The 13,762-nt window shown below is 42.1% G+C and overlaps 1 protein-coding gene across 3 annotated transcripts in view; it reads left to right on the top strand.

Annotated features, from left to right (window-relative positions):
• The window catches only part of LOC135205584 (general vesicular transport factor p115-like), a 489,349-nt gene that overhangs the window by 460,478 nt on the left and 15,109 nt on the right, over positions 1 to 13,762 (top strand). The gene's annotated exons all lie outside the window — the stretch shown is intronic.

Genomic DNA, 13,762 nt, shown 5'->3' with positions numbered 1-13,762 from the left:
GTGCCCACCCATTTGCTGAACCCCCACCTGTGACGGAAGAGGAACAGCTCCCTCCTACATGGGGAGCCTCACTGTTGTTGGGCGGGTTGACCTCCGCGCCCTCCTCTGAATTGTCTACCTCTTGCAGCTCTTCCTGTGCCACGCTGGCGAAAGTGGCCCCTCGCCCTGCTACCCCTAGAGAACCTATTAAAGGTTGGGTAGGCCTGGCTTTCGTACATAGAATTGAAGGCCGGCGAGACTGCGTCAGGAGGTTGACGGTTGACTCTGAGGAGACAACAGTAGGATGGGTTGAGTCTGTTTTGAAGTAGACGGCTGTCCCTGTTGAGTAAAACTGGGACGGCCTGAACAAACTGCTGTTGCTGCTGTTGCTTCTGGTAAGGCTGGAACCTTCTCCTGTCTTCTTAAGCTTCTTACCAGCAGCAGGGGCGGTCTCTTGTTTCCTCTTGGAAGAGATGCCCCATCTAGCCCTAAGGCTCTGGTTGAGCCTAGCAGCCTCGTGGTGCACCTCGTTCACAGAGGACTCTGGGAAGAGGTCCGCACCCCACATGCTGGAAGCCAGGAGTCTATTAGGCTCATGCCTGATAGTGCCTCCTGCAAGACGTTGCTTTCGCAGTTCCTCCTAGCTAGGAAGAAGTCGAAAGCATCAGCTTGGACTGTCTGGAGCTGAGATTTGGCCAGAATCTTGAATAAAGGTTCTGTGCCATAAGACAGGGCAGCCATTTCTGTAATGATTAGGGAGTTAAGGGACCTCCCAAATCTTGTTCGAGCATCGAACTCTGCCTGAATCAGGGTATCAGGCAGTCTTGGAAGCTTCTCGCCAAACTGGTCCATTGCGCGTCTGGCTTAAGCTTACCAATCGAGAACGTGGCAGGCAAGTTCTCCCACATTCTCCAAAGGCTGGGAAGAGCGGAGAAGTAGATTCCGCTTCCCTCAGCTGTGGCATGGGCTCGTCTTTGAGAGACTGCCTGAAGAGTCGCTTCCACTATTTTGTTAGCGAATGGAAGAGAAAGCCTCCTTCTCCGTAGCGAAAATAGTGGAACGGACTCTCGAAAACTTGGAGCTTAGTGTTAGTACAATCCCAAGCCTCCAGGCAGTGAACCCATTCCCGCTGTGCGTGATCCCTACTATACAGCACAGTCTCTCGGGAAATCTTGTCCTCTCTAGTTGAGAGCAGCAACGGTCAGCCTAGCATAACCCAATGAAAGGATGAGTCAGTCCAGGAGGATAGAACTCGAAGTCCTCAATTCTTCGAGTTCCACACTCCGGGATAGAGATCATGCCGTCCTTGAAGGGGGCATAAGCGGCCACTCTCCATGGGTTATCCATGGAGGAAAGGCTGGTAGGGATTCGTAGGGAGGTAACTGCAAATGCCAGTACCTGCTATGGGGGAGCTTGGCTGAGGAACCTGACTAAGTCCAGCAAAACGGTCCTCTTGCTCTCTAACTCTGTTAGAGATATCCTGAATGGATTGGCCAGACTGGTTGATGGTGTTTGGACAGCTGCGCAAACATCTTGTTTTCAAACCTAGGGACCCGAGGGGCGGTCATCCTCGAGGCCAACCATCTCTCCCCAACCACCCCCACTTGCTGCATCACAACTGCCGAAAAGGTGGTGGGATCAAAGGAGCTCGGTCCCGCCACCGCAACAGGAGTTACCTGAGTGGATCCGGTGGATGCCGGAGAAGGCGTTGGCTCGGCTGGAGCGCGAGCCTTCTCCTTAGAAGCCTTGCTTCTAGAGCTCTTAGAGTAAGAGAAGAGCTCGGCTTTGCCTTCACCGCGTCAGCGTAGGAAGTCGTAGACTTCTTAGCTGAAGAAGACGACGACTTCTTAGAAGTCGTCTTATGGAGAGTCTTCTGTTCTCTCTGTCCCTTCACCTTCGGGGGTACAGAAAGAGCGGGAGAGCGGGCAGGGATCTCAGATCCCGTAAAGCCTTGGAAAGAGGCAGAAGAAAGGACAGGGGAAGAAGATCCAGGAGCGCCCAAGGAAAGACCTTGGGCGCCCAACACACCTACCTCAACCAACAAAATCCTCTGCCCCTACCGCCATAGGCTCGATGTTCAGTCCAGGTTAGCCACATCTGACCGGCTCCTGTTTGGAGACGGACCCGAACGCTGCTGCACTCCTGCTGGATTGAAGCTATGAGAGGGAGGGGCTGCCGAGAGGGTGGGGTCAACATAGTCCGGTCGACTTGCCACCGAGCGTGGGAAGATCTTGAACGGTCCAGCTTCTTGTCCAGAATGTACGGCTGGCCCTTGGCGGCGTTCTTCCCGAAGCCGCCCACCCAAGCCTCAGGGTTTGCCAAGGCGACTTCCCTTCACGGCGGCAGCCTGAAAGAGAAGGCGAAATGAAGCTTCTAGCGGCGGAGACAGGGTTTTGAACAAAGCTTAAAACTAAGTGTTATTAGTGATAAGACCAAGAAGTCTAAGAGTAGACTTACCCCACCCAACAGCTGACTAACAAGGTCGTAGCAGATGGTGCAAGCTTCTGGGTCCAGCCACGATCAGTCCATTGTGGGTGGTGCACACGGGGCGTGAGTCCTACAGCCTCCTCTGGGCGCAGGGTCGTAGAGTGTTGCGTTGCACCCGGGACCTGACAGTTGGTAGCCTGTAAGTGGAGAGATACATAAGTATCAGGTGCACACTTCAGCCTAACAATTGCTCCGCTGCATGCCGGAGCGTGAAACGTTAGATTAAACCAGAGCCCCGCCATAATACTGTGGTAACTAGGCGGTTGGAGTTTGTCTAAGGCTACGCCGGAGACAGAAAAAGATTCCAACCAGGAGTGGTGAGGAGCCATGAAACCACGACGGAGAACGACGGAGATGGCACACATAAATAAATTAAAACTAAAATTCACCGTAATATTAGGGTATATCCGTATATATAACGAAGTATAAAATTTGTTTTCCCGTCTACTGTAGAAGAGTGACCCGGGTAAGGAGCGAGCTCTCCTCTGGTAGCGGAAAAAAGGATATAGTAGGCAAGCAACAGACCACTTAGTAATGTCACCCCACCCGCTGGCGGAGCCAGACAAAACCTATAACCAGGGGCCCCCCGGCTTCAGCGGAGGCTCCGTTCATTACAGTAGGGGAAGGGTGGGACTGAAAGCAATAGGTGGGGGGTGGGGGGCCCGGCGTCACGGCGGGAGAGAGCGAGAGGGGGGGTGGCCTACCCCTCCCCGTCCCTACAGCTACCCGCTCGGTGACCCGGTACCCGAGACAAGTGTCGCCCTGTACCCCAGCTGGTAGGGAGCTCCTGTGCCTCCTCAGAGGGAGAGGGAGGAAGGCTACTGTGGTTGTCATGGCAACCAAGGAGTCCCCCAGACCCCTCCCTATACCTGGTAAGGGAGGGAAGGGGAAGGGTAAGGTGCTATGGGACACGTGATCGCAGGTGGCCTAAGCTGCGATAGCAACACAACCATGGAGGGGCCACGTGAACCAGACTGTACCAACACATGGTACACGCACCTATGGCTAGCCTAACACCCTAAATAACACTGATAATACATCGTAAAGGGGGAAAAGACACTTTTAGTAAAGAGAAAGAAGCCCAGGAGGAGGCAAGCTGTTCCGAAGAACAGTTGACTACTCGGAGCCAGCGGTAGCCGATGTAGAGCAAGACCGGGATGCTGGGCCAGAAACACGGTATAGCCCTAAATACCAAACTAAGAGAAATGGTAAAAGGGCTCGTCCTAGCTATAAAAACGATGTAATAAACGATGAACGTAATATAGTAAGCCCATTAAGTATAGATGTCCCAGTATGGGAGACCGGGAAAATCTTAACACGAGGCGGCACGCAGCCGCCACGAGTCAACCGGGAGACCGTATATGATCTATTAAGAAGGAAAATACTGGTCCCTGGAAGACTAAAAAACTGTAAAATACTACTTATGAGGCACTTAACTTAGCCGATGCAATAGCTGCACGTTCCATCGTAATGACGAGGTAAAATTACGAAAACACAACACGAGAGGAAAAAGCACTCAAGCGCTGCGAACCTAATGATTAAGGATGTCCGCTAGGGGCGCTGCTGTCCGTGGCGTCGGTGTAGTAGTAGTAGCGGCCCGCATCACCCTTTGGTATCAGCTCTCTCTGGTGGGATTTTATGTTGGAAGGTCTAAATGGTGAATGACTCGTGGTAGTGATCCCACTCGCCTATATTCTCATACCGACACTTCTTTTATAGAGTGAGCGAGTCAGTTTTACTGACATTTTCTTAATTTTGTTTTTCTCTGGTAATTTTAGATTAATTTTACCTAGAAAGAATGATATTAAGGATACTTTCATAGGCCGACACGAGCTGAGCCCAGAAATGATAATAATAATAATAATAATAATAGTAACTGTAATTACAAAATTTGTATGTGATAGTATTTTAAAGAAATAACCTTTACATTTCACTTTTAAGTAAGAACAACTCATTTCTATCTTGCTCTCTTTCTTAACTGAGATGAGAGAATTTTTATGGTACATCTACTATATGTTTATTGATATTGTCAAATAATAATAATAATAATAATAATAATAATAATAATAATAATAATAGTAATAATAATAATAACAATAATGTGGCGCCCTGGCAGAGTGGGTTAGGTCGTCAATTGACTGGTTATGCAATATTGGGGCTGGTCAGTCGTTGGATGGGTGACCGCTCTCCTCGGCGTTGATTCTTTTGGAAAGGATCTTTACCATATTCCTGATGGGGTAGGGTCCAGCTATGGGTTAAATAGTAAAACTATGCAATGATGGAAAGAAATGAAGAATTAAACGACAATGATGTAAATGGAACCTCTGGCAACAGAGGAGCTTTGTCCGGCAGCCAGGTATTCAGCCCAATTGAAGGGGAAGACGGTCAGGTACTTGGAGGTCGTCATCCAGCAACTGACCACTGCAACGACAGTAACCAACAACCAGAGACTGGAGCTACAGAAACAAACCAGAAGAAGAAATGGACAAGAGAAGAAAATAAGGAAATGCTACATCAGAAGCAACCCGACGGAGAGAGGATATAAAAGAAGGTTGGTCAACATCTGCAATGAGAGGAATAACACCCCCCAAACAGAGCAGAGGCTGGCAGACCAAGTAAGCAACATAAAGAAAAAGAACTGGCTCTCCCCAACAGAGAGAGAGGAAGTGGAAAGGGAAATGACAAACGGCAACGAATTACAAGAAGACGAACTAAGAGACGATACCACAGAAGATGACAGGGATGATAAGGTATCAAACAACGACACGAAGAAACACCGACGAAGTAACAGACAGGACGGAATGGCTAGAAAAGATCAGACAATGGATGAAGCCAGATACAGAGAGAACAAAGATCCCCTCCATGAAAGCCTACAACACCAAGAAATTAAGGGAGAAAACAAGTGAGGTCAATGAAATAATGAGACTAATGCACACCACCAATATCACAGAAACAACTTGACATATGCAGGAGCAAGATTAGTAGCAGAACTGATGAGGACACGAACACCAACACCACCAGCATAACCAACCCAACAGAAACCAAAACAGCAACCGCCTTGGAAAAGGCGCCTGGAAAAGCAAATCATGGTGATGAGATCTGACTTGAGTAAACTGAAAGAGATGGCAGAAAAAAGGCTAAGAAGCAAGAAAACAAGGGAGGAACTGAACGAGAAATACAAAGTACAGAAGAGGGGACTAAACAACACAATAGAAGATGTAAAACAGATGCTTAAGGCCAAAGCACATAAGATCCAACGATACATGAACAGGAATAAGGGATACCAGCAGAAAAAACTATTCAGAACCAACCAGAAAAGTCTATACAGTCAACTAAGAGGGGAAGACAACCCCTGAAGCCGAACCAAGTAAGAGACTCTGGGAAAACATATGGAGCAATCCGGTATCACACAACAAACATGCGATATGGCTCCAGGAAGTCAAGGCAGAAGAAACAGGGAGAATAAAATAAAGATTCACTGACATCAACATCACAACAGACACAGTCAGACACCAACTAAAGAAATTGCCCAACTGGAAAGCCCCAGGTCCCAGTGAAGTACATGGATACTTGCTCAAAAACTTCAAGGCCCCGCACCCAAGAATAGCAGAACAACTCCAGCATTGTTTCACAAACCACCATGCGCCCAAATGGATGACCACAGGAAGAACATCCTTAGTCCAGAAAGACAAGAGTAAGGGAAACATAGCCAGTAACTACAGGCCTATCACCTCCGCCTACCAACTAATGTTGGAAATTACTAACAGGTATCATCAGCGAAAGGCTATACACTACCCAGAGGATACAAACACCATCCCCCACCAACAGAAAGGCTGCAGAAGGAAGTGTAGGGGCACAAAAGACCAGCTCCTGATAGACAAAATGGTAATGAAGAACAGTAAGAGAAGGAAAACCAACCTAGGCATGGCATGGATAGACTATAAGAAAGCCTTCGACATGATACCACACACATGGCTAATAGAATGCCTGAAAATATATGGGGCAGAGGAAAACCCCATCAGCTTTCTCAGAAATACAATGCGCAACTGGAATGCAATACTTACAAGCTCTGGAATAAGACTAGCAGAGGTTAATATCAGAAGAGGGTTCTTCCAGGGCAACTCACTGTCCCCACTACTCTATGTAGTAGCCATGATTCCCATGACAAAAGATGGATGCTGGTTACCAACTCAAGAAAAGAGGCAACAGAATTAACCATCTGATGTTCATGGACGACATCAAGCTGTATGGTGAGAGCATCAAGGAAATAGATACCCTAGTCCAGACTGTAAGGATTGTATCTGGGGACATCAGGATGGAGTTTGGAATAGAAAAATGTGCCTTAGTTAACATACAAAAGGGCAAAGTAACCAGGACTGAAGGGATAAAGCTACCAGATGGGAGCAACATCAAACACATAGATGAGACAGGATACAAATACCTGGGAATAATGGAAGGAGGGGATATAAAACACCAAGAGATGAAGGACACGATCGGGAAAGAATATATGCAGAGACTCAAGGCGATACTCAAGTCAAAACTCAACGCCGGAAATATGATAAAAGCCATAAACACATGGGCAGTGCCAGTAATCAGATACAGTGCAGGAATAGTGGAATGGATGAAGGCAGAGCTCCGGAACATAGACCAGAAAACGAGGAAACATATGACAATACACAAAGCACTACACCCAAGAGCAAATACGGACTGACTATACATAACACGAAAGGAAGGAGGGGGAGGAATTCTAAGCATAGAGGACTGCATCAACATCGAGAACAGAGCACTGGGGCAATATCTGAAAACCAGTGAAGACGAGTGGCTCAAGAGTGCATGGGAAGACGGACTGATAAAAGTAGACGAAGACCCAGAAATATACAGAGACAGCAGTATGACAAACAGAACAGAGGACTGGCACAACAAACCAATGCACAGACAATACATGAGACAGTCTAAAGAACTGGCCAGCGATGATACATGGCAATGATTACAGAGGGGAGAGCTCAAGAAGGAAACTGAAGGAATGATAACAGCGGCACAAGATCAGGCCCTAAGAACCAGATATATCCAAAGAATGATAGATGGAAATAGCATCTCTCCCATATGTAGGAAGTGCAATTCGAAAAATGAGACCATAAACCACATAGCAAGCGAATGTCCAGCACATAACCAGTACAAAAAGAGGCATGATTCAGTGGCAAAAGCCCTCCACTGGAGCCTGTGTAAGAAACACCAGCTACCTTGCAGAAATAAGTGGTACGAGCACCAACCTGAAGGAGTGATAGAAAACGATCAGGCAAAGATCCTCTGGGACTATGGTATCAGAACAGATAGGGTGATACGTGCAAATAGACCAGACGTGACGTTGATTGACAAAATCAAGAAGAAAGTATCACTGACTGATTTCGCAGTATCATGGGACACCAGAGTTGAAGAGAAAGAGAGGGAAAAAATGGATAAGTATCAAGACCTGAAAATAGAAATAAGAAGGATATGGGATATGCCAATGGAAATTGTACTCATAATCATGAACACTAGGCATGATCCCAAGATCCCTGAAAAGGAATCTGGAAAAACTAGAGGCTGAAGTAGCTCCAGGACTCATGCAAAAGAGTGTGATCCTAGAAACGGTGCACATAGTAAGAAGAGTGATGGACTCCTAAGGAGGCAGGATGCAACCCGGAACCCCACACTATAAATACCACCCAGTCGAATTGGAGGACTGTGATAAAATAAATAAATAAATAAATAAATAAATAAATAATAATACTGTAATAACAAAATGATGCATACAAAAAATTCTTTCCCTCATCTTTCTTTTTAACACCAGAAGCTCAGAGTCCAGAGCTGTCAAATATGTGACAGGAGGGAGAGGTTTTCCAATTAGTGATCTGTGGTTTTTGCATAATTCTCTCTCTCTCTCTCTCTCTCTCTCTCTCTCTCTCTCTCTCTCTCTCTCTCTCTCTCTCTCTCTCTCTCCATACATATGTAATCGTCACACACACCTATATTTTTACCAACCATACGAGGTGTGCTGATCAGGGATCAATGGTTTCTACATAATTCTCTCTCTCTCTCTCTCTCTCTCTCTCTCTCTCTCTCTCTCTCTCTCTCTCTCTCTCTCTGTCTAATAGACAAAATTACAGAACTCAGAATAGACCACAATATACGGACTCGCCTTACTATACACACGCTAGACGCGACTCTCAATATGGCAACACTCAAACAAACATTTACAAAAGGGGCTATTATAACTGTAGGGAACATAACCATAGACAATCAAATTGTCGTTATACCACAGAATCAAATGCTATAATTGTTATAACTATGGTCACAAAAGTCATATGTGCAATGTCAACGATTATTAGGTAACAGGCCACAAAGAAAGCGCTGTCAGCTCTGTAAGGCTAGTGCCTAAAAGAAGTGAACCTCTAACAACTAAGTGTTTAAATGGTCAGTCATTACTTTGTCATTTCGAAACAATAGAGTATATGTTACAGGAAGAAGATATTGACATTTTATGTATTTGACCCCTCATTAGATGATAAATTTGTTAAATTTCTCAAATATAACTTTGTCAGATGTGAATCTGGACGAGGCTCAGGATTATGTATGTACATTCCTGAAAATCTGGAATTCTCAAAAGTAGATAATACTGACACGGAAGGTTTATGTGTATTCTTTGTATGTAGAATCTTTAAAGTAATGGTTGGTTCCCTAAGTACAAGCCTGTTATTTTGCACAGATTGCCCCCACCCCACCAATGCACAGTAAGTTCCATAAGTGAAGCGACAAATCTCAGAATTGATCGTACTTCTTTAGAAACTTGTGGGGTTGCCAGTCAGTATATTTTATTCCATTCATTGTCATCCTATTTATCTGATAATACGTATCAATGATTAACAGTTAAGCGCAGAAAGTATTTCCCCAGTGACTGATCAATGTTAGTTCAATAATTGTTTATTAAAAGAAAAAAAATTTCACCAAAGAAACATCTGCGACTCTCAAGGTGTGATATCAAGTGTTCACCATAGAGTGGCAGCAGGAACCGAGTGCATAAGCATTGGCCTAATATTCGTAAATTAACTTTCTACTTTTATAGCATTATATCGAAAGTTATTATGATTTCTTTTGATAAAGCACAGAGAAGTTTAGCATCTGATTAAATGAAATATAAATAAAACAAGTTGGTGTAAAAAAAAAAAAAGGAAAAAAGAAAACAAATCCAAGGTATGTGCACGTTTAGCATTGGTTACATGGTTAGGCCTATTTCAAGAATCAAGGAAATATATTTTCCAGCTTGTTAGTTAATAATTTCATCGAATTTCTCAATTGTGCAAATTTTTGCATGCGGAATTGCGTTCAGGGTCGCACCAAACAAGAATTTTCATATGTTTCCACCTTTTTTTTTTTCAGTGCATAAGTGAGACTATTCTTGTCCATACGATCTGGAGTGTGAATATGCTTGGCGAGCATTATTTTAATTGGAGTATCTCTCTCTCTCTCTCTCTCTCTCTCTCTCTCTCTCTCTCTCTCTCTCTCTCTCCCTTTTTATCTAGTCAGGAATAACCAGAGCTCTGTTTTAAGAATCGAGCACTAGGCCTATTGGTCATGCTCGGGTTCTTCTTTATATATATATATATATATATATATATATATATATATATATATATACATATACATATACATATACATATACATATACAGTGTTCCCCCCGTATTTGTGGGGGATGTGTACCAGGGACCCCGCAAATAGCGCAAACCCGCGAATAGTTAGAACTTCCCTCTAAAAATAACCATATCATCCTATCTTGAAAGTTCAAATACCAAATGTATACTTAAAGTATCACCCTACATCAAAGATACCATTGAATTGGTATTAATAATATCATTCCAAAGTCATCTTAAACATTTTACCATTAGAAATATATAAACAGCCAATAACAGAGAGAGAGAGAGAGAGAGAGAGAGAGAGAGAGAGAGAGAGAGAGAGAGAGAATAACTCCTTACGATATCAATAGATGGAAAGGAACTTCTATAGGCAACACTTATTTCCCCTACCATAAATACACATATCTATTCCAGAGGAGAAAGATAAGACTGAACAATTATGTTTGTCTGTATATCAATTCTTTTGCTGAGAGAGAGAGAGAGAGAGAGAGAGAGAGAGAGAGAGAGAGAGAGAGAGAGAGAGAGAGAGAGAGAGAGAGGGGGGGGGGGGGGGGGGGTGGGGGGGGGGGGGGGGGAAGAAACAGAAACACCAAATGTAAACCTTATGTAACATCCTACATCAAATTTACCTTAAATTATTATCATATTAATGTATTAATCTTAGAGACTGTATCAATATAATTTCAAAGTAATCCTAAACATTAGTACCCTTAAAGGTATATACGTACGTACATACATACGTATTTCTAACACTTGCAGCCGAGAGAGAGAGAGAGAGAGAGAGAGAGAGAGAGAGAGAGAGAGAGAGAGAGTTGTCCTTAAAGTATTTAAATGAGTGAAATTGAAAGTTTATTGTATTTGAAATACTCACATATGAATTTTGTAATTACATTTATAGTATTATTATTATTACACATACAGTGTTATCATTGGAAAATATTAATGATAAACTTATAACATGCATGTACCATAAAAAGTCTCTCCTCAGTAAGAGAGAGAGAGAGAGAGAGAGAGAGAGAGAGAGAGAGAGAGAGAGAGAGAGAGAGATTGCATAAAAACCATTAAATTCGTTGACCATTGTATGGCACAGTTTCCCTGCTCCGAGCGTCACTGGAGTTGAGAAGGTAGGGAAATTGATACAGAAGAAGAGGAAGGGAAGAATTTTCATTTGAAGTTAGTTATATTTTTATTATTATTATTATTCGAAAATATTAATAAACACACACATCTACCATAAAAATTCTCTTATCACAGTAAGAGAGGAGTTATCCTTACGTAAGTGAAATGGAAAGGTAATTTTTATCTCTTTAAAATACTACCACATACGAATTTTGTAATTATTATTATTATTATTATTATTATTATTATTATTATTATTATTATTATTATTATTAACAGGAAATATCAATAAACATTTTACAGTAAAGAAAGAGAGAGTGTGTGTGTTTATCTCTCTGTTCTCTCAGAAAATACTTATATCGCTTCCAGCGAAACAGAGGGAGGGAGTTACCACTATGACATACATATCCTGTGTGGCAGAGAGAGAGAGAGAGAGAGAGAGAGAGAGAGAGAGAGAGAGTTATCCTTAATTAAAAGAGTGAAATGGATAGCTTATTGTATTTCTTTAAAATACTATCACATAATATAATTTTGTAATTACAGTTTTATTATTATTATTTATTATTATTATTATTATTATTATTATTATTATTATTATTATTATTTTATTTTAAAGTATTAAAAACAAATAGAACAAGTACTATAGAAATTCTCGAGTCTCAGTAAATGAGAGAGAGAGAGAGAGAGAGAGAGAGAGAGAGAGAGAGAGAGAGATTTCATTAACACTTGGTGGCAACAACACAACTGCTGCTCCCCCTCCTCCCATTACTTGATATGTTTGACAGTTTTAGTACCTGGAGTTTGAGAGAGAAGACTGGGATTTCCTTCATTCTTACATAATTTTTCAAATTTATAAACTAAAATCTTACTAATTCACTTTAGTATTTTCTTTATTGGATTGATGTTATTGCTGTATACATTAATATTAATATTTGAAAATATGAAATCAATTATTATCATACAAAAAACCATACATCTCTGTAGGAGAGAGAGAGGGAGAGAGAGAATTATTATTTTTACTATGTAATATCATTTAATCTTATTAAACTTACTAATACAGTATTAATCAGTAATAATATTTGAAAATTAGTAAATCATTTTTGTACCATAAAAATGCTTTTAGTCATGAAAAAAACATCAAAATACACTAATTGGTGGTGATTTTCGCTGGAAAATCCAGCGAATAGGCAAATCCCCCGCAAATAGTGGGTAGATAGGGTCCAGAGAGAAATCCGCGAATCATTGAGTCCGCGAATCCGGAGAACGCGAATATGGGGGAACACTGTGTGTGTGTGTGTGTGTATATATATATATATATATATATTATAATATATATATATATATTATATATATATATATATATATATATCTATCCCAAAAAAAACTCATAAATTTCTGTTATACCAATATACGTGACTGGATCGAAACTGATTACTGGTTGTCAGTGGAAATATGAATTTTGGCGATATCAGTCCCTTATGATACGCCCACTTATGCAAATTCAGTCTTAAATTTCATGGTTGGGATATGATTAGAAGATTTGAAGTAAAAGGTTGAAGTGAAAAAGTGGAGTTAGTATTGTGGGTAGAGGGGGGCGGTGGGGGGGGGGGGGGAAGGGGGGTGGTTGGGTCTTTCGTCTCCCTACTTAACCAGGTGGTGATTTTACGGGTGTTCTGGTCACTTGCGATCGTCTATCTTATTTTTTATATAGCAAGTCTGTTTCCTAAGTGTAAGGACAGGTCCTGGTGTCGGTCCTGAAGGTTCTATCTTTGCCTAAATAACAGACAGTGGCCCTGCATTGTAAGCCTTGCAATTCCCAGAACTATACTCTGTTTTTTTCCATCTGTCCATCCGCCTGTGGTGTTTGCGCTTGATAACACTGCGTCCTGGGCTTTAAATAATATCCTATTTCAAATAATAATGGTGTAATTCGCATATAGTAAATTATTAAAATACTTTTCAGTTGCAATTGTACACCAAGATATCCTTTTATTTACCTAAAACTTACAATATCGTAACTATTTAAAGCCTGAGACGCAGTGTTACCTTGTGCGACCACCACAGACGGATGGACAGATGGAAAAAAACTGAGTATAGGCCTAGTCACCTGAAGGTAGCAGCAGAGGTTACAGCCTTTCTCGAAGATGGTGTTTTATGCTCGGTCCTAGAAGCTAGAATCAGAACTACCAACCACCCCCAACTTCTCTATTGAATCTAGTTGCATTCATGGTTGATTATGTTTAATGTCTCGGAGATTTTCCCTTTAAATTCTATTGATACTTTCATGGTTTATGCATTTTCGCTAAAATAATTGATAATACACTTTGATATTAAATATGTTTCCACATTGCTTGAAATGTACATCTGTAATGTTGGTAATCCTGTGTTGAACGAGAATTTCAAATTATTTAGTTTCTATAATTTGAAGTAATAACTATACTTTAAAATGATTACTATTACCGTAATTTTTTCTTATGATTGTTATAAATATCATAGATTTGATATT

Source organism: Macrobrachium nipponense, chromosome 11 (genome assembly GCF_015104395.2).
Source record: "Macrobrachium nipponense isolate FS-2020 chromosome 11, ASM1510439v2, whole genome shotgun sequence".
In the NCBI taxonomy this organism is placed as follows: Eukaryota; Metazoa; Arthropoda; class Malacostraca; order Decapoda; family Palaemonidae; genus Macrobrachium; species Macrobrachium nipponense.
The sequence above is the reverse complement of the archived record's forward strand: the minus strand, read 5'-3'. Positions and strand labels throughout refer to the sequence as shown.